This window comes from Catharus ustulatus, chromosome 2 (genome assembly GCF_009819885.2).
Source record: "Catharus ustulatus isolate bCatUst1 chromosome 2, bCatUst1.pri.v2, whole genome shotgun sequence".
Lineage (NCBI taxonomy): Eukaryota > Metazoa > Chordata > Aves > Passeriformes > Turdidae > Catharus > Catharus ustulatus.
This window is the reverse complement of record NC_046222.1, coordinates 29,474,907-29,493,776: the sequence shown is the minus strand read 5'-3', so window position 1 is coordinate 29,493,776 and position 18,870 is coordinate 29,474,907. Positions and strand designations below refer to the sequence as shown.

At 46.8% G+C, this 18,870-nt stretch overlaps 1 long non-coding RNA gene across 1 annotated transcript; it reads left to right on the top strand.

The window, feature by feature from the left end:
* The first annotated feature begins 13,282 nt into the window (after nucleotides 1–13,282).
* LOC122149373 lies at nucleotides 13,283–16,418 on the top strand. The gene is made up of 3 exons (XR_006162935.1): nucleotides 13,283–13,447; nucleotides 14,088–14,715; nucleotides 15,810–16,418. It is a non-coding gene; the product is annotated as an uncharacterized LOC122149373 (long non-coding RNA).
* The last annotated feature ends 2,452 nt before the right edge of the window (nucleotides 16,419–18,870 follow it).

Sequence of the window (18,870 nt, the reverse complement as noted above, 5' to 3'; positions counted from 1 at the left end):
ACATTCCCAATGGCCCCAGAATAAGAGATGATACCAATATTATCATCATGTCAGAAGCTCATGCTGATGTTAGTGCTTTGCACTCTCTTGTTGCTGGCCCCTATATAGGATGATTGATTTCAGGTCTGAGTGATTTTCAATGTTGAAAAGGAAAGATGTCACAGAACGAGGCTGTGGTGAAATGTATTTGCTTGCACTGTTCATATATGCTTTTTCAGGCTGCACGGTATGTGAAAGCCCTACAAATCTCCCCAGAGGTGAGATCCAGCTCTACACAGGCAGTGCCAGAAGCCCCAGTTTTTCACTCCTGCTGATGGCCAAGGGTTGCCTTTCCAATTGCACTGTAAAACAGCCTCTCTGAGGCTTTCAGCAGGTCTCAGGCTATCCTGGAGTGGATCCATTACAGTGGTTTGGTTTTGGTTTTTTAATGTTAAATGAAAGGTCAGGGAAAGTGACAAGAAATGTAGTCCAGAGTGCTAGGGTTTATAGTTTTTAGACTTTTCAATAAGCAATAAATCTGGTTTCAAGTTCCTACCTCATGACTGCTGTGGGAATAAATGTATTGTAATACATCATGGGTTTGTGTTAGGAGACACCGGGTTTTAAATCCATTTTTCCAGTCACACTTGAAGACTCTCTCTTTTATGAGAGATGACTGCAGAAGCAGGTCTTCAAGAAGACCTGTAGAAGATGAGCCTCTCCACAAAGGCATCCTTGTGTCACCCCCTGCCTGTGAGACATATGCCCTAGGTGAGCCAGCTCTGTTCCCTTGCTCAGCCCATGCATCACCAGCAGAGCAGCCTTGCAATTCATTTGCAGATGATGAACATTTAATGGTGCCCAAGAGATGCAGGGAGAGAGGTGGAAGAGGGCTTGTAGGGTAGTAGATATTTCTATTTTAAAAACTCAGGACTGCCATGAATCCTTTGTGACATAGTATAGTTGGAGAGGAAACAGAGTTATGTGCATCTTTTCTGCTACCCTTTTGTTCTGGGATTTATGGGATAATGGAGTGATATTATAGCAGATGTACTGCTGTCCATTTTCAAACCTTCCCCCACCTCCCTCCTTCCCAGGTCCCTTTCCTTGTCCCTGTCCCTCTGGTCCTTTCTCCTTTCCCTAATCTAATGCACTATGCACCTAAGCATCAACACAATGCCTTCACATCTCTGTTTTCTTCCCTGCCCAAAGAAGTTATTTTTCTTTCCTTTTAACTTGCCTAGAGTGCTGTTATAAGTTGACAGAAAGATTTGGGTGGGAAGGATCTCTGGAGGTCTCTACTGAGTCTGCCTGCCCACAGAAGGTTGCTGGGGGCCGTGACGGCTGGCAGCTCCCTAAAGGAATAAATGAGCTGAGATCCAGGCATGTAACAAGGCAGGCAGAGGAAGAGGCTTATCCAGCAAGGGAAAGCATCTGAGCAAGGGGACAAAGGCAGATATAGGCAGGTAGCCAGGCTGAGAATCCAGCTCATCAGACAAGCTTGTGGTGATGAGGCAGGTCCAAGGTCAAAGTAAGAAGTCCAGTCAGCATCAGGATCAGGTCTGGAGGCAGGAACCAGGATGAGCCACAGTGCAGAGATTGCCTGACAAGTCCATCATGACAAGGCAGGTCTTGGGTCAAGCCAGGAAGCCTATGCAGGAGTCTAGATCCACAGATGGCCAGGCCATACTCCTCAGACGGGAGCCAAGGGCAAGAGTGTCACCCTAAAAGCATCTCCTGGGGCAGGGAGTCAGTCCTGGCTGAGGCTCCAATAGAGCTTTCTGGAAACTGTCCCTAAAGTCATTGGAGGGAAGAAGCTGCCCTCAGCTCCACTGCCTCTGACCTGTCCCCAGGCTCGTACAGCCAAAGGCCCAGGAGCAGAGAGAATGTATTTGGGACCCCAAGGCAGTTCAGGTTTCTCAGAGCCTTGTCCAGGTGTCTTCTGAGCACCTCCAAGGATGAGGCTTCCTCAGCTTCCTGAAGTACCCACATTAGTGCTGAAACATGCCCTGGGGAGAGGCTTTTCCTAATGCTCACCAGATTGTTGCAAGTCATGGCTGTTGTGCTTTCTCAGGGCCACTACGAGCAGAGTCTGGCTCTGTCTTCTCTTGGCAAGCTTGCCAAGTGTGAATGAAATGTCAGCTGGCAGATGCCACTCCTTTAGAAGAGGCTGCTCCTCTGCTGAAGTTACAGTATCCTCCACAACACACAACTTCTCAAAAAGCACATCTGAAGATATGATCTTTTCTTGTAGCTTCATTCCTGAAAATAGTGGAACTATTTTTACCTGGAACATTTCATAAATATTCCACCTCCAGAAGAGGAAATTTTAACTCAAATATTTTGACTAAATTATAAATAACTGCAAAGCTGATCTCCTAATGAATCAGATCAACCAGTTTAACAATAAAGAGGGGTGCTGGTCATTTTACACACAACCGAAAAGTTCCTGACTTTGGGTTTCTGAAAGCTTGCTTAATTGTTACTTATAGCCAGTGGTGGGCCCAGTGTGGGCTGCTGCGTTTTCTTTTTCAGGTATTCAATCATTTTCAGCTTGCATTAGTTTTGTTTTGGTTTTGAGGATTCTAGTCAAATGCAATTGCTTTGGATTCTAGAGGGGATTTGGGATATTTTTCTTGTTTGACAGAGAAAATTGGTGTTAACCAAGTTTCTGTTTCCGCATTTTTGCTTTGTAAGCTTCAGGAGTTTTTTATTCCATCACATGGTGATAAGGAATAGCACACGTATGTGCTGTCTTTTAGTGAAATGAGTCATTCACCCTTATCTTGCTTTATGGCTTCATTTTAATCAGTGTATAAAAAAAGCCAGACAAACAAATCTGAAAGTTCTAGGGTACGATGGTGTCCAACAATACGAAACAGAACCACTTGAAAGCTTGTGTTTAGAGCAACAGGAGCTATGTGAAGCAATGGTATTCAAGAAGGGAAAGTTAAATGGGAATATAAGCTTAGCAAAGTCTTTTGAACCTGTATTGGTGACCCTCTGCATCCTACTGTGATAATTCTTGAATTAGTATTCTTGTTAAGTATGTCAGAGGTAAAAGGTGCCATTGCCATTCGCTGCTTCCCTGTACTTCGTGTCATTTGCAGAGGTGAACATTAAACAAATATCTCCTCATCAAGTAAGACTAAACAAGTGAAAGGTCAGAGAGATGGCAAAGGTGCACAGAATACTTATTCTGTATGGGTAAGACAGTATCTGCAAAATTGTACAAATAATTAGGATTTCAAGTCCTTTGACTTCCAGAATGAATATGTCTTATGCTTCTGGGAAAGGTGCCTTACTTGAATGAAATACAAAAGTATTGTTATGAATATTAATCATGACTATTAATATTAAAATGCATTTTATACTTTCTAGAAACCCTCTGATACTCTGAGTTCTGTAAGTCAGCTTGAAAAGATGTTTCAGAAATCCCAAACAAGCCAGACCTTATCTTCAAATTGCTTTTATTTCTGTTTTTATTCCTTCCACTGCGTACTGGTTCTGTGCCTCCCATGCTAGATGTATCCCTACAACAAAACATGTATTTTGTATTACAAATGCCCTGAGCAACTTCAGCTGTGCCTGCTTTGAGCTTGGGAGGTAGCCCTGCCTTTCACTTCCCCCCGTTGCTGGGAGTTGAAACATATGTCCTCCAGAGGTCCTTCCAACCTAAATAATTGTACGGTTCCCTGACCTTGTGTTTTAGATGCTGATCTGACATCCCAGGCATTTTTTCATTATCTTTGCCTCCCAGAGTTGTTCTTGCTCGGATTACACTTTGCTTGTCTGCTTGCCTTTCAGCTGCAGAGTCCTTGATCCTGTGGCTGAATGCAGCGAAAACTTCACATCTTGTGTGCTGCTTTTGAAGCCTTTCTTGCAAACTCACATATTCTGCAGTGCCAACAGCATCTCGGCAGAGGCCAGGCTGCCGCTGCGCTGATGCTGCTCTACATTCTGCTGACCAAAACCGGCTCAGGGTTTCCTTATTGTTTCCCACATTTCCACTGTCTCTGCTCTTACATTCGAACAGATCTTTGGGCATGGATCTTTTTTCTGTTTTAGTTTTTTTGTTGTTGTTGGGTTTTTTGGGTTGTTGGGGGTTTTGGGTTTTTTTGGGGTTTTTTGGTTTTTTGTGGGTTTTGTTGTTGTTGTTGTTGTTGTTGTTGTTGTCGGTTGGTTTGGTTTGGTTTTTTTGTTTGGTTCGCACAGCATCTTGAGCAGCAAGATAGAGATGAGTGAGGACTCCGCACAAAATTAGAAGAAATAGTGTAATATCACTGAAGAACCTGCTATGCTGGTGATTATTTTTTTTTTTTTGAGGTTATCAGGGAGTCTGCAGGTACTAAAGTCAGCATAGCTATGACTGCTTTTACCTGTTTCAGACAGTGACAGTGACAGTGGTAAGGCTTCCATGGCAGCTGTAAAATCTCCCTGTCCTGCATATGCTGTCCCCCTCACGGGCAGTCAACCCTCCTCTTGAGCCCCTGAAATACAAAGGAACAAGGAAGAACTTGTCTCTCAAGGAAAGCAAGGGGTGGAGGGAGAGGATCAAAGTTTTCACCTCGAGGTGATTGATAAAAGAGGTTTTCTAACAACATGAGAAAGAAAAAAAAAAAAAAAAAGGCGGGGGGAGGGGGGCGGGGGAGACGGGGAAGGGAGGCGGTGCTGAGCCGGCCGGAGGAGGCTCCGCTCCCGCCCCGCTCCCCGCCCGCCCCGCGCTCTCCGCGGCCAACAGCGGCACCCGGCGGCGCCTCGGGCCGGACCGGCGGGACCCCGAAAGGACTCTAGGCACACGGACCCCGGCACCTCCGCGCCGGACAGAGGCGTCCGCTCGCTCAGCACCGGTCCCCTCCGAGATGCACCGGGGCAAAGCGGCTCCTCTCAGTTTTTGGAAGAAAAGCATTTGTAATGGAAAAAAATATGTTAATAAAGGCAAGAAGCTGTAAAACTGAAGTTAGTAAATGTGTGAGTGTTTCTTCGCTAGGAGCAAGGGGAGAAAAGAAGTTAATTTTGTTGTTGGACAGTAACATCCCGGTAAGGCGTAAAGAACAGAATGACAAAAGCATCTGGAAGTAATTTAGCCCGTGGCACGGATCAGGGTCTTCCTGAGAATTTTACCTGATCAGAACTCGGCAAACTCAGATTGAACTCAGACATTTAGGGAGAGTTTCCATAAATGAAAGCACATCCCCACAGAAGGTGTCGCACCCCTCCACTTTGAGTCCAGAAATGCTGGACTTTTTTCCTCATTGACTCTTTGTGCATACGTGTCGCGGTTGTACTTCGTTAAGCAATGATAGATTGTTTTCCCCTCGAAGCCCCTTCTTTGTTCACCATGTAGGAAGAACATCGGTCACGGAGAGAGAAAAAAAAAAGTGACGTTTTGCTTTTTTCTGCTTTTTTTTGGGTTTTTTCTGTGCTGTATACAAATCCATCAGCTGTGTACTACACATATGTGAACTCCATTCTGCAAGCAGGGCTCCTGATCTTCTCCCACTTTTCTGTAGTATTTACTATCCCTGTATCCAATGGCTTCATAAATTTGAATTAGCGTCATTCTCAGGAGGCCCATTAGCTGATAAGGTATTCTTACTATTTTGCAGGCAGGAAACTTAATAGCTAAGACGTATGTTCTGAACTACTTCGGATGTACTTTCTGGAGTGCCATATAGCACATATCCATCGTGTCACTCCTGTTGATTTAAGTCAAAAATACAAGACCTAAGCAATTCTGTGACTTAAACACCAAAGCCCCATGATAAGGCTTCCTTCCTCTATAGGAAGAACCAAAGGAGTGGTGGGTTTTGGGCGCAATTTGGTGGATGTGCTCATGCCCACTATCACCTGGGGGTCCTGGGGTGGAGGCAGGAGCTGTGAAGTTGGTGGCAAGGGGTTCACAAACGCTGTGTTATGAGGAGATTAATTTTTGCAAATGCTTCTGTATCAGTGTGTGACATCTAGATAATGAGCAAGGGAATTAGACATTCTCATTGATGAGCATGCATTTGATATAATTAGCATTACAAAAAAAACGGTGGGACAATTTGCATAATTTCAGCGTGCTTGAGTCCCCAGTTACAGCCTATTCAGAGGGGACAGGGAGGTTAAATAAATAAATAAATAAATAAATAAACAAAAGGAGAGAGAAGTGTTGGGGAAACATGCTGCTACAGCTGAGGGACAGCAGTCCCTGCAGTACAGTGGCTGAAAGTGTGTGCCCAGGATACAGAGCCAGGGAGTGGCACACATGCTATGGGAGATCTGCAACTGGGAAACATGTGGGAGATATTTTGCAGTAACGATGTCTCATTAGCACTTGCCAAAATTATTGGTGACTATTTGTAGGCAGGGAAGGGACCTGCACTGCCACAAGCCAGCTTGTTTGGAGTCATGTTGCAAAGGGTGGCAAGGCATTTGTTGTTGACCTGGGAACTGGAGGTTGTCTTCTTCACCAGGTCACCTTATTTGCACACCCGGAATGTAACCTGAACCACCAAGGAGCACACTTGGTGTTCCAAAAGCACCTGCCTCCAGAGGAGGGACGTGATGTAGGGAATTATTCAGAAGAAACACAGTGAGAGAAAAACATCAGTGGATCTGGTGGTTGGTTACATGAAGTTTATTACCTAGTGAAAGAGCCCACAGCTGTAACCAAGAGGAAAGTGCCATCTTAGCCAAAGGTAATGTGAATGAGAAATTTAGAAAGTAAAAGGGTTAGACAGACAAAAAGTGACATAGGCCATTCTGTCATTGTGCACTTTGTACTTTCTAATGGTTAGGGAAAGTTATGGTAATGGGTGAAACACTGTGACTTACTGGACAAGGAAGAATTAAATATAGGAGAAGCAATAGGAAAATTCTCTGGCTACTTAATTTAGAAATGGTATTTATTGACTTTAGTTTCAGAGTAACTGCCAGTAGCAATATATTGTCAGTTCTGGTAAGTGGATCATTGCCACAAGCAGGGTGACATCAGTCAAAGGAAAATGGTCAGGCTCATCACTTGAGCTATTTTTGAAGCTTTGGAGGACCCTGTCATAGATGTAATTCTCTGTTTCACTTTCTTCCAACCTGACCCTGTGCTCTCTGTTCCCTCCATGCTGTCCTTCCTCATGCCACTGTCTGGATATGCAATCTGGAAGTACTAAGAAAAACTACTCTTGCAAAAACCTGAGGGACTCAGTACCAAAAATGTAATTCAGTTGGGAGAGCAATTTCCCAAAGGCATCAAAACATGGGATGAAGCTGACTGTCCCTGCGCTTTTCACCACTTTTATTTCAGTCCTTGGGTTGACTTCCATAGCCCTCTATAGGGGGTAGCCTCTACCAACTTAGGAAAATAAAAACTAATTTAATAAAAAAGTGTTTCCTACCACCTTGTGTTTAGCATGGGGGTGGTATTAGTGATCCTAAGAAATAACCTCCTAGGTGCTGATGGTTTGATCTGTCTGAGCTTTGTACTACTTTTGCTGCCTGGCAGGGTGAGCAGGGTGGTAGGTCTGGATCTTGGAATCTGACAGACAGCTCTTCCCCATGCCAAGCTCCTGGAAGCAGCAGAATGCTACAGAGGGTAGCTGTCCAGCTTTATGTTTCAAATTGCCAAGGCTGCCTGTGAGAAATCAGGCTGCAATAAAGCCTGAAATAAATAGGAAAGGCCCTGAGACATATTGGAGAAGATGCTTGTGCTCTTTGCTAGAGGAGTATGTTGAGAAATCAACAGCACAGTGACCCTACCAAGAACACAGGATCTTCATAGCTCAGGCTCTGCGTTTGGATGCCAGGGAAAATGTCCAGAATGGCCTTTTGTCTCATCTCTTTGGACTCATGCCACAGTGATGGATGCTTTAGGAAGTTGATGGGGTCTCACTTGTGTCTGAATCTGCAGCCATTTGGAGCTTACAGCTTGCTGATCTCATGTAACTCCTGAGTGCAGTTGATACTCCTTGTCCTGCACCAAGCCTGCATCAAATCTCAAGTTCCTTTATCAGATAGATGAGGGAATTATTTCCAGGGTATAATTTTGAAGAGAAAGTTGGTCAAGGCAAGTCAGCATCTCTTACATTTTGTTGCTCTCATAACTTCTCCAGGTGGAGAGGAGGTGGGGGAGAGGGGAGGGGCAGGGAAAGGGGAAGAAATAACCTTGAGCATCCATAAAAGGGGTCAAATTACAAAAAGAGAGATTCCACTTGCCTGTACATGCAACTAGGGCAGGGTAAACTGAAAACTTTGTTGGTAAGGTGCAATGTCCTTGTTTTGGGTGTCTGGTGGAGTATACTTGGCTGTTAAAGAATTGTTTTTAAAAATATGGTAATACAAGACTTGAAGACCAACAGCTAACATTGTCCCTGTGTGCTGCTCTGGGAAGTTTCTTAATGTCATTCTTGTTTCTGCTTCAAGTCTAGGTGACTGCATCTGTCAGCAAACATACCAGGTGTTATTGTAGAGATAGACAAACGTCTAGGAATGGCCCACCTCATAGGGCTCAGTCACTCTCAGCCTGTTCCACTTCACTGTCTGTGGCTTCACAGATTTTTAAAGATGGATAAAGGAGAAGAATCCCACAGCCTTCAACAGATTTTGGATGGACTACATCCAGATCTGGCGTCCCTGTCTCCTGCCCATCAGCAACACTGATGCGATGCGGTGAAACTCCTCTACAGCCTGGGCAGCAAACAAGTGTGAAGGGCAGATATGGAAACTTTGAGGGGAGGTGAGCAGAGCACATAGTAATTAGGAAGAGGTAGAGCACAGATGTTGGGAGCACTTTATCCCTTTTACATGTAAAGAGCTTTCTATCAGGTCTGCTTACTCAACCCTTCAAAAAAGAAACAACAAAAACCAAACCAAACAAACAAACAAAAGAAAACACACACAAAAAAAAACCCCACCAAACAAAAGGTAGGATTCATGGACTTTAAAATAAACACTCCTCATTCATTTGGTCCAGTCTCTGTGACATTACCAAGGAGTCTGGAAAGGGAGCAAATGAGGATGTAGGGACCAGGAGGAATACTCTTTTGTCCCAAAGATTGTCTCAGATTGTCATGTATGAGCTGGTGAAGGAAGATCTTTTTTAGGACTAACTGATTTGTGGTTTTTTTCCATGTGGAGAATTACAGCTTGGAAGCTGTTGTAGAATCCCCTCTGTCTTACTTTACATTCCTTTTCTTCCTCTCCTGTAACATTTCAAGATAGAAGTGCCGCCAGCCCCAGTCCTGAATCACGACTCAACAATGATGAGATGCAAGAATCTAAAGGTTTGCTTGTGCCCCTAGAACAAGATGGACACTGATGCCAACCTGTCCAGCTCCTTGCCCACCCCCCTGCCTCAAGTCTCCTTGCTCGGTTATCTGAATGCTCTTCCTGCTCTTTGGTTCTTTAATGAGTCTAGCACAGCTTGTTCTTTCCTATCTCCACATCATGTTGTCACACCCCTCCTACCACTCTTAGCTTCTCTTTTTCTCCTCGTTTCACTGGCTCCAACACTGCTGCTCTCTCCACAGCTCCCAAGACTAGCTGCTTGCTTTTTCAAATATTCTTCCCTCTCTCTAGGCCTTGCTTCCACTACAGCAATCACTCTTGACTTTTATAATCCCATGTACTCTGATTTTCCATCTAGTCACATTATTCACCCAGGCAAGGTTCTTTTCTCCACTTCCATCCCTTTGTTTTCCAGTAACTCCTTCTGTCTTTATCCTCACAATAGACTTAGTATCATAAAGCTCCTGGCCCTCATCTGCTCTCCATGTTTCCCTTCCCCAAGGGACTTGCTGTTCTCTTTTCACTCAGCTGCTCGTCCTTCCTCCTGCCTGGCCCAGAGCAGCCACCAGCGGTTGTGTCCTTACAGAAGATGACTGGCATTCACACAACCTTATCCCACCTTTGTCAGACAGTGTTGACAGCAGATCTTGGAAGAACTACATGGGAAAACCTCAAACGTCCCTACAGAGCATGTGTGAAATGGATATTTTTTTTAAAGGCTTATTATTTATCAAAATTTGGCATGGATTTTTATGGGGACAGTGAGTAGTGTAGCTGTGACACAAGGACAGCTCTCCACAGGCTTCAGCTTCCTCCTCCAAAGCAGTTGGGCAAAAGACTGTTCTTTTTAACATACACTTTAGCACTCAAAACAAAATGTTTTGCTCTGCTTTTTTTTCCCTGAGTAGATTTAATGTACAGGCTGAAACCATATTCAAAAAGAAAACAAAAATTATTAAAAAATCAGATGCAGGCAGACAGCCAGAATGGAAAATTTCAGCTCCAATCATAAAAATTACATGCAACTGAATGGTTTACAGTGGGAATGCCCAGTCAGTCAAATTCCATCTCTGCCAGTAAATTTCTCCTTGCAAAAATCTGCAGTTTGAACTTGCCACTCCGGGATCAATCACATTGCTACCCCTAGCAGCTTCAGAATAAGGCAAGAATATGAGACTTGCTTTGCCATAGAGCCAGGCTTCTCAGAAGCTTTGTCTGAATTGTGAGGCAGATGAGAAAATGAGGCCTGATAGCTGGAAACAAACTCACACACAAAGCCTACAATATTTCTGTGGAAAGAAAGAAGGTCAAACTCAAAAGCTGGAGCTTTTCATAATGTAGTTGGTCTGTTAGTAATGTCATCAATGTAAATCAACCCACTTAAAAACAGTCTTGTCACACCTCTATAAACAGGTAATGTGGACATGTTCAAAGCCTCACCTAAGACAGAACATTTTGAAGTGGTATAATTAAATCTGGTGTGTTCTTAAAGGATGAGGCACCTGTTCACTGAGTGCAATCAAACTGAGAGCCTGCAGGCTGGCATGGCTCACTGCCCAGGACGCTAATGTCATTCCTGTGCCTGCTTGCAGCTCACAGACACTGGGTGGCAACTCTCGCTCCTGCAGAAATATGGCTCCTGATCCCTGGAGCAGCAGCCTGGCTGCAGCAGTCACCCTGTTTGCCTGTGAGAGGTGCGAGACAAGAAAGGCTGCATGCTACAGCACCTGACATGGTGGGTGAGGAGAACAGGAGAAGAGGAGAAAATGGCTGCTGGCAGGGTAGGCAGGCTCTGACAAATGGGATGCTCCAGCAGGGTCCATACACGGCCATTGCAGTCAGAACAGCTCTCTTAGCTCAGCCCTCCTCCTGCAGCTGTTGTGCCATGAAAAGCTGGACTTCCCACTGGAGCAGGCACTGAGCAGGCACATCTGCTCCGTTGCCAGAGCCAAGAGAGGAGCAACATCTACTGCAGGAGGTCAATAGTGAACAGCGAGGGGACAAGAGCACCCGAACTGTGACAGATTTCCACTAAGCAAGCGTGTGGCCCAACCACAGATTCATCCAATTAAACCAGACTTGGAGCAGTTAAAGTTCGTCCTCTGCATTAGGCATTCTTGATGTTTTACTAAACAGATGTAAAGTCACTTTAAACACATAATATGCAAATATGGTATGGTATGGTATGGTATGGTGTGGTATGGTATGGTATGGTATGGTATGGTATGGTATGGTATGGTATGGTATGGTATGGTATGGTATGGTATGGTATGGTATGGTACGGTTATGGTATGGTATGGTATGGTCCATACATTGCAAACTAGTGTTTAGCTCAAACTGGCATGACCTTGCTTGGCCCTTCAGCTACTCTGAAGGAAAAGACAGGAAAAGAGAGGTATCTTCTCAAGGATGCAGGCTTGGAGACCGACTTAGTATATGCCCAAGTGCACAGAAACCTTAAATAAAGCAAGTGGTAAGAATTGTCAGAAGGACTCAGGGCTTCCATTCTCCGAGTCCAGAGCTCCCTCTCCAAGACAGTAGAGTGCTACGTGTGTTTGTTCGCTTGTTTCTCACTGATGCCAGAGGATCATCTGCAAACAAAATGTATGACAGGCAATATTAAACGGGCAGCAATTTGCCGACTTCATCGTCGACCGCCTCATGCTCCCCTGCAGATGCTTTCCCTGTAAAACAGATCTGCCACAGGGGGACTCCCTGTAAAACAGAGTTTGCAAAGGGGGCTCCTGCATTTGCTGCTGGAAAGCCAACAGACAAAGGGACCACACCTCACCAGTACTGCCGGTACCGGTGGCCACAGCCGCGGGCATGCTCCTGGCAGATCCGTTCTCTGGTTTCACTGGAATGAGGGCTAATGGAGAGCCTTCCCTGCTAGAAACAGCAGCAGCCGTGGGAAAAGAGAATACTTCCTGCCTTTCCTTGCAGCTGCTGCTGGTCTAAAACCTCATCCCTTTAAATGTTCTGCTAGGATCTGACTGAATGGATGCAGGTATCTTTACTGCATTCGATCCAACAAGGAAACACCTCACCCTCTTGTCGCTGTGCATTACTATTTCCCAGCCCACTTTTTAATCCACAAAGTCTATGGTTTTGTAGCTTCCGTTCAGAGTATAGGGAATTACAGGTTTTTGGTTCTTTTCTGCGTATCAGCACGTCATTATTTCAGCTTCTGGGGCTTACACTTCCTATTCTTCTCTTAGCTATCAGGACACATTTGCTGGCTTTAACAAGAAGTAAATGTTGCAAGTGCTAAGCTGTACTTTTAACGGAAGGTAGTGAAAGAACCCAGGAAAACAACGGAGCAGCTCAGAAACACTCCCTGTAGCCTGTAACACTAAATCCAGTTGGGGCACAAAAGCGGGGATGGGGATGAAAGTAAAACCCAAAGACAGTGGTAAAAACTGCCTTCAGAAATAAAATAAATATGCTCAATATGAGTGGATGGCAAAATGAGGAGTTATCTTCCATACCAGACACATGATAATGCGGATGTGAGTGGATAGCGAGCCGACCCCAACACAGTGGCCGTGGGTGGGCAAGCAGCAGGAGGCCTTTCCAACGGCACCACAGCACGTGGCATATCAGGTCAGGGCTCAGTGGTCACAAAGGCCATGCCAGCGCAGCCTGGGCCCCCCCGCAGTAGGGGCTCCATCCAAACCAGACAGGCACCCACAATGTCATGGGTGTCATGACACAGCACTTGTTCCAGCTTTGTGCTTTTCTGCTGACTCAATGGTGGCTGGGCAGTGCCTGGGCTGGGGGTGGACACTGAGGGCTGAGTGGGCAAGGCACCACAGTGAGGGGCCCAGCACGGGCTAGGGGCACCCAGAACAAGGCTCAAGGAAGGTGCGTAGCCAAGGCAGCAGCTGGAACAGCAGTGGCAGCTGGGCTGCCAGGTGAGGGTGAAGCCAAAGCGGAGCACAACGGCGAGGCTGGGGTGAGGCAACCCAGCGGGGGCAGACAGGAGAGGGGAGGTTCAGGGGTGGGGGGGGGCCGGGCCGGGCCGGGCCGGGCCGAGCTGAGCGGGGCAGGCAAGGTCTGGCCCTCGAGGTCAGGCCTCAGCCGCGGCGTTATGAGATGGCAAGCGGCGAGTATTATGGGATGCCGAGCCCTTCTGCGGGGGGGAAGGGCGAGCCGCAACTATTATGGGATGGCGAGGCCTCCCGCGACCGGAGGGGGGCAGGTGGGTGGCAGGGCATATTATGGGATGGCGGGCGCTCGTGCCGCCGGGGGGAGTATTATGGGATGAGGAGGATGCCCCACAAAGAGCAGAGGGGGGAAGCGAGCGGCTATTATGGGATGGCAGGGCCCGCCGCAGCCGGCGTGGGGCGTGGGATGGCACCATTCCCAGCGCGGTGTGACCGAGCCACTGTTATGGGATGGCTCTACCTTAGAGCGGGGCTGCCTCCCTGGGAAGTATTATGGGATGCATCAGGAAGGAGGAGGGGGTTTTGCGGGATGCCGGGGGAAGGCTGCAATCCCAGCCAGGCTTCCTGGCGGTGCCCGCCGGGACCCCCCCGCGGTGCCCCCGTCCGGCCCCAACCCCCCCTACCCTCCTCAGTCGGGACCAATAAAGCCGGCCGTGTATTATGGGATGGCGCAGGGGTGGGGTGGGGGGGTGGTTGCCATGGTGTGTTTCCCGTGGGTGGCTATTATGGGATGGAGTCGCCTTTGTGAACTATTATGGGATGCGGGGTGGGGCCGCGCGTGCCCCGCCGCCCCTCGGGGCAGCGCGGCGGGAGGATGGGAACGCGGGGATGCGCCGGGCACGGGGCAGAGGCCGGGGCGGGCGCGTGGCTGCTAACTGCACGTGGGCTCCATAGGAACCCTCGGGCGGGTCCTAAGCATGGCGAGGCTGCGGACTCCTGCTTGCCCTCGCAAGCGAATTCTGATACCAACGTAGCTGAATGGCCCGCAGCCATCCAAACTGGGATTGTGGAGCATCTCAACATCTCACCTGTACATTAGTCCCAAGCATATCATTTTTAGGAAGAAACTTACCGTCTAAGTCCAAGTGTCACAAAGCTCTGACTTCTAAGTTCAAGAAACATGCACAAGGATGGCACAAAGCGAGACATGTCCCTGCTCAGTCCATCCCAGAGCACAGCCTGATATGTGATCCCTGCTTTCTGCAACGGGGGCACAGCCCCAAAGTACCTGGTCTGGTTCTTGCCCGAGATGAGGGAAAACCTCCTCCAGACATATGTGGCTGTGGCAGCTCTGCAAACCCCTGCCCAGATTGGACCCCGTGGTGACTCAGTAGGTATCACCATCGAGATTTGACTCTCCTCCTCTCCAGCCAACCCGAGTCCATCAGCTCTGCTCAGCATCAGTGGTGCTCTCACCCAGCCAAATGGAGAATGCAACCTCCCGGCTAATTAGCACTGTTCCCTGGAGCACAGTTGTTGCTGGGTGCAGCGCTGGAAACACCTCTCCCAGATCCAGCTGGAGGTAGGAGATGAAGGAGAGTTCTGTCCCAGCCTGTTTTTTCAGTATTTCTGCTAAATGAGCTCAAGAGATGTGTGTCGGTGTTAGTGATTTTTTGCCAGCATGCACTAGCTTTGATACTGGAGGTAAAAATAGGTATGGCAGAACTGCAGTCCAGGCAGATCAAACCAGTGGGTTGTTGTTGCAGCCCCTTTGAGACCACTGGCTCCTTCCCTGGCTCGATCCAAGTATTTGTTTCGTGAAGAGGGGAGGGGATCAGGTCACCTCTAAGGCACTTTAGGGAAATGGGAACCTGAAAATGGTAACTAATGAGCATTCTTAACTTTCATGTATTGCTTGCAGCTTTTGTTATTCATTATATACATAATTCTATGTTAAAAGACTGGTGTCAAAGTCAAATCTTTATAATTGCAAAATAGCATTTGTTTTTTACGACTTACTAAGTGCCTCCATCCTCAGAAAAAAAAAAAAAAAAGTGAAAATAAATATGGAAAATTCGAATCTGACTATCTGATGTCTGGCAAAGTTCTGAGTAACTGAAAACAGACTTGTGATGGAAAATATCGAGTAACCTTAGCTATAGGTGTCAGTACCAAGTATGTGATGTTTTTTAAAGCAAACAAACCATCGAAGCACACAGAGATAGAGATCAGCCGTTCTGATTTCCAGGGGGTTGAGCAACCCCCAATCTTCTCTATCTCTCCCCCGCCTCAGTACTGTGCCGCCAGCACTGCCTTCTGCACCATGCACGTCTGGCTGACACGGTGCGGCTCTGGCTGCACGGCCACGCTGCTCTCCCTGCCCCCTCCTTCTCCTGGCAAAACAGGAGACGAGGCTCATGACGAGTGCTGAGCGAAGTCTGAAATGCTCTTCCCCTAACGGGAAGTAGATGCAGAGTCACGCTGGCATATGGGCAGCCCTCACCTAGGCGGCTGTTAGAGAGAGACTCGATCCTCCATTGACAGTAGAATGTTCTCAAAAAAGAAGCACACGTAGTCTTGTGAGTGATTCTTGACCTTATTCTGGTTGTACACTCCAAAATCCTCTGTGTGCAAGTTTCTTTCTGCTTCTTGTTCCAGTGGCATTTGTTTCTACAGGAGCAGCTCCTTGGACACGACAGGAAGGACTCTTGTCTTTTCTCCACGAGACAAGGAGACTTTCCTGCATCATTTTCTTCTGTGTCTGACACCAAAGTAAAGATACTTCTATTTGGCTAAACAAATAAGCTCATGCTTTTCTTTGAAATAAAAAACACTCAAACTAAATAAGGAAAAAAGGAGAAGGGGGGTGCATGATGAAGAAAACAACAATGAAAATTGGTCATTTAGATTTCCTTAGCTTGCCATGGAGACTTTATAGAAAGCTGGGAGTGGAGTAGCGTGTCCTGGGCAGAGGAAAAAGCTTTGTAGTGTTGGGGGAGACTTGCAGAATCCAGAACAGTTACTTTGGCTAGTGCTAGGGACACAGGATTCTCACAAGATAGTTTAAAATAAGAGCAGGGGGACTTGGATGTTGAAGAAACACAGACTCTTGGACAATAACTAGATATCGAGCGAAAGTTTGAACCATTTTCTTGCTAATTCCAAAGTAAAAATTACCTATCTCAGAGTTTGATCCCCACCCCCCACTAAAAAAATTATCTAAGGCAAAATTCTCTGCTTTACAAAAGAAAGAACAAAAGGGCAGGGCTTCTCAGAAATCCTGGGATTTTCAGAGCTCCTTGGCAGATGTGGTAACACCTTAGTTCAGTCATGGCAAGCATCAGTATGATCTGAAGAGCCTAGAGGGCTGCTGAGTGGCAAACAGGAGGAGTAAGTCCATCCACATTAGTCACAAATGGTCAAAACCAGGTTAAAGGAAGAGGTAAAATGTAGCTGCAGCCTTTGCAGAACAGCATCGGGGGCTGCCAGTTTTACGCAGATACTGAAAGATATTTTTCGTGTTACTGGTTGTATGTAACCTGATAGAACAAATATTACAGACTGGCTGGAGCAACCTTCAGTCCAGGAAACAGCAAAAATGAGGAGAACATGAGAAGTATGGCTGTGTCCTAGCACACAAATGAAGCAATACAGTGGCAGCATTGCGGTGCCCAGCGTCTAAACCCATCAGCCCCTCTGTATCATTACTGAACGCAAGAGAAGCCGACAAAAAATAGCCTGAAAGACCATAAACTGATCTTTCAGATCACACTGTCTGCTGCACCAGCATGTCAAGCCTGTAGTCTGTTATCTGTGCCCCACATATGAACGGTTCATATGAAGAATCTCCCCTCTTTCCAAACTGCTCTGGAGTTCCTTCCTCCCACGCTGGGCAGCACTGAAACACACAGGACGGAAGTTTCCAGCCGACGACCCTGAGTTCCAGGTTGAAACAATGTTTAAAACTTTGTTCTTCTTGTTACTTTGAGGAAATACATTTAAAAGTGAACGTAAATTCAAAGTGAAAGTGAGAAGGGACTGTGGGCCTGATAAAAGTCTGGACAGGGGCAACTGCCCTCGAGGTGGCAAAAGACAGGGCAGGACTCTCCTGGGTCCCACGCAGGGACCTGAACCCTTGACTAACTTAGACCATGTGCAGAACTACAGAAATTATTTAGAGGTCACCCCAGTTTGCAGAGCCCTTTTCACCCAGCTGTTCTTGGAAGCAGAGCTGGGCAGGGGTGTGTGGAAGGTCCTCTGGCCAGTTTGGATTTCCCAATACACGTGCAGCACCAAAGCAGGATGTTGCAGGCATTTGCTCCATGAGAAGTGTGCCATGGGGTTGTTCACAATGTTGACACCCATCGGCACAGGTAGGGAAGACTGTATTACACAGATCTTGCTGTAATTGTTTCCAAGCCAAGTGCTGTAAATTCAAAAGACTCAATTAAACTGGTTCAATTGAACCACAGTAAGATACAGCAACTTCCAAGTTTAAAGCATCCAAATAAGTGGAAATCTGTCTGACGGAAATCTAGCCTCATCAAAGGAAAATATTTAGATTTTTAAAAAATCCATTTAATTTACTTGGCCATCACAAACAGTAAAAACTTAATCATGATCACATATGGAATTTTTGTTTGAAGGAAAATTAAGATTTCTGCTGATTAAGAAACTTCAAGTTACAAAGGAAAAAAGGAGGTGGAGCTGAGGTGGGGAAACTTGGGCACATTCACGATAAAAAATGTATTCATATGTCATGCAGAGAAAAATTTCAGGGAGGTGATGGCTCATTGGGAAGCTTTAGCATCGGAGGCACTGTGGCACACATTTTCTAACCAGCAGCAAACAGGATTCTTCAGAACACAACCATTCTGGCGGAAGTGTTGGGAATCACCTGCAGAGAGAGCCCCAGCACCTAGCTCCCTTTCAGGATCGTCATCTGCATCTGCATCTGCATCACACCTCTCTCCTTGCAGCCAGGCCACTGGGGGAAAGAGGCAAACATGGAGTTGGTGGTCACTGGCTGGGGCTGGACTGCTCAGCTCAGGAATTTGGTGTGGCTGTCCGCCTGGCTCCTGTTAAGAGGGGATTACAGCTGTCAGCACACAAAGGAAGGAATGAGAAATCCTTCAGAGGTCCTTGTGAGTTTGGTGGTGGTGTCACTCACCACATATTTCTGTAGTGCTTTCCTGCCACTTTTCCTGCATGGAGCTGAGATACATGAGAGCATCATCATCATCCCGTGGGCAAAGTTATGTACAAGGATAGTACGGAGTGTGTGCTGCTGATGGCTGGAGAGGTAGGTGGGATTTTTATATGTGCAGATGGGATTTTTATATGTGCGGGGACAATGGCCTGTTGGGATGTATTGGTCTAGTCTTTGCTGGCAAGGCAGGAACGAGGGCACGGGAGGCGCAACTCATGCTGTGGAGTGGCTACACACGTATTGTGTGTTGTGGAACTCTGTGGGAGCATGCGATGAAGATGGGCACATAGATGTGGTGGTGCCTGGTGGTATCTCAGCAGAGGTGCCGGTGCAACGAGGCAGTCAAAGCCAGCATGCACAGGTAATGAGGGAGAGCTTGCCAATAGCCAGAGCCATTTCAGCACATGGCTGAGGTGATGGGATGGCATTATGGAGCACCTGCATGCCCGCTGTATGCGTGGATGTATTTTCAGTGAGGTTTAGCAGACAGAGCCCAGCATGTGTTACAGGATCTGTAAACAACTTGTT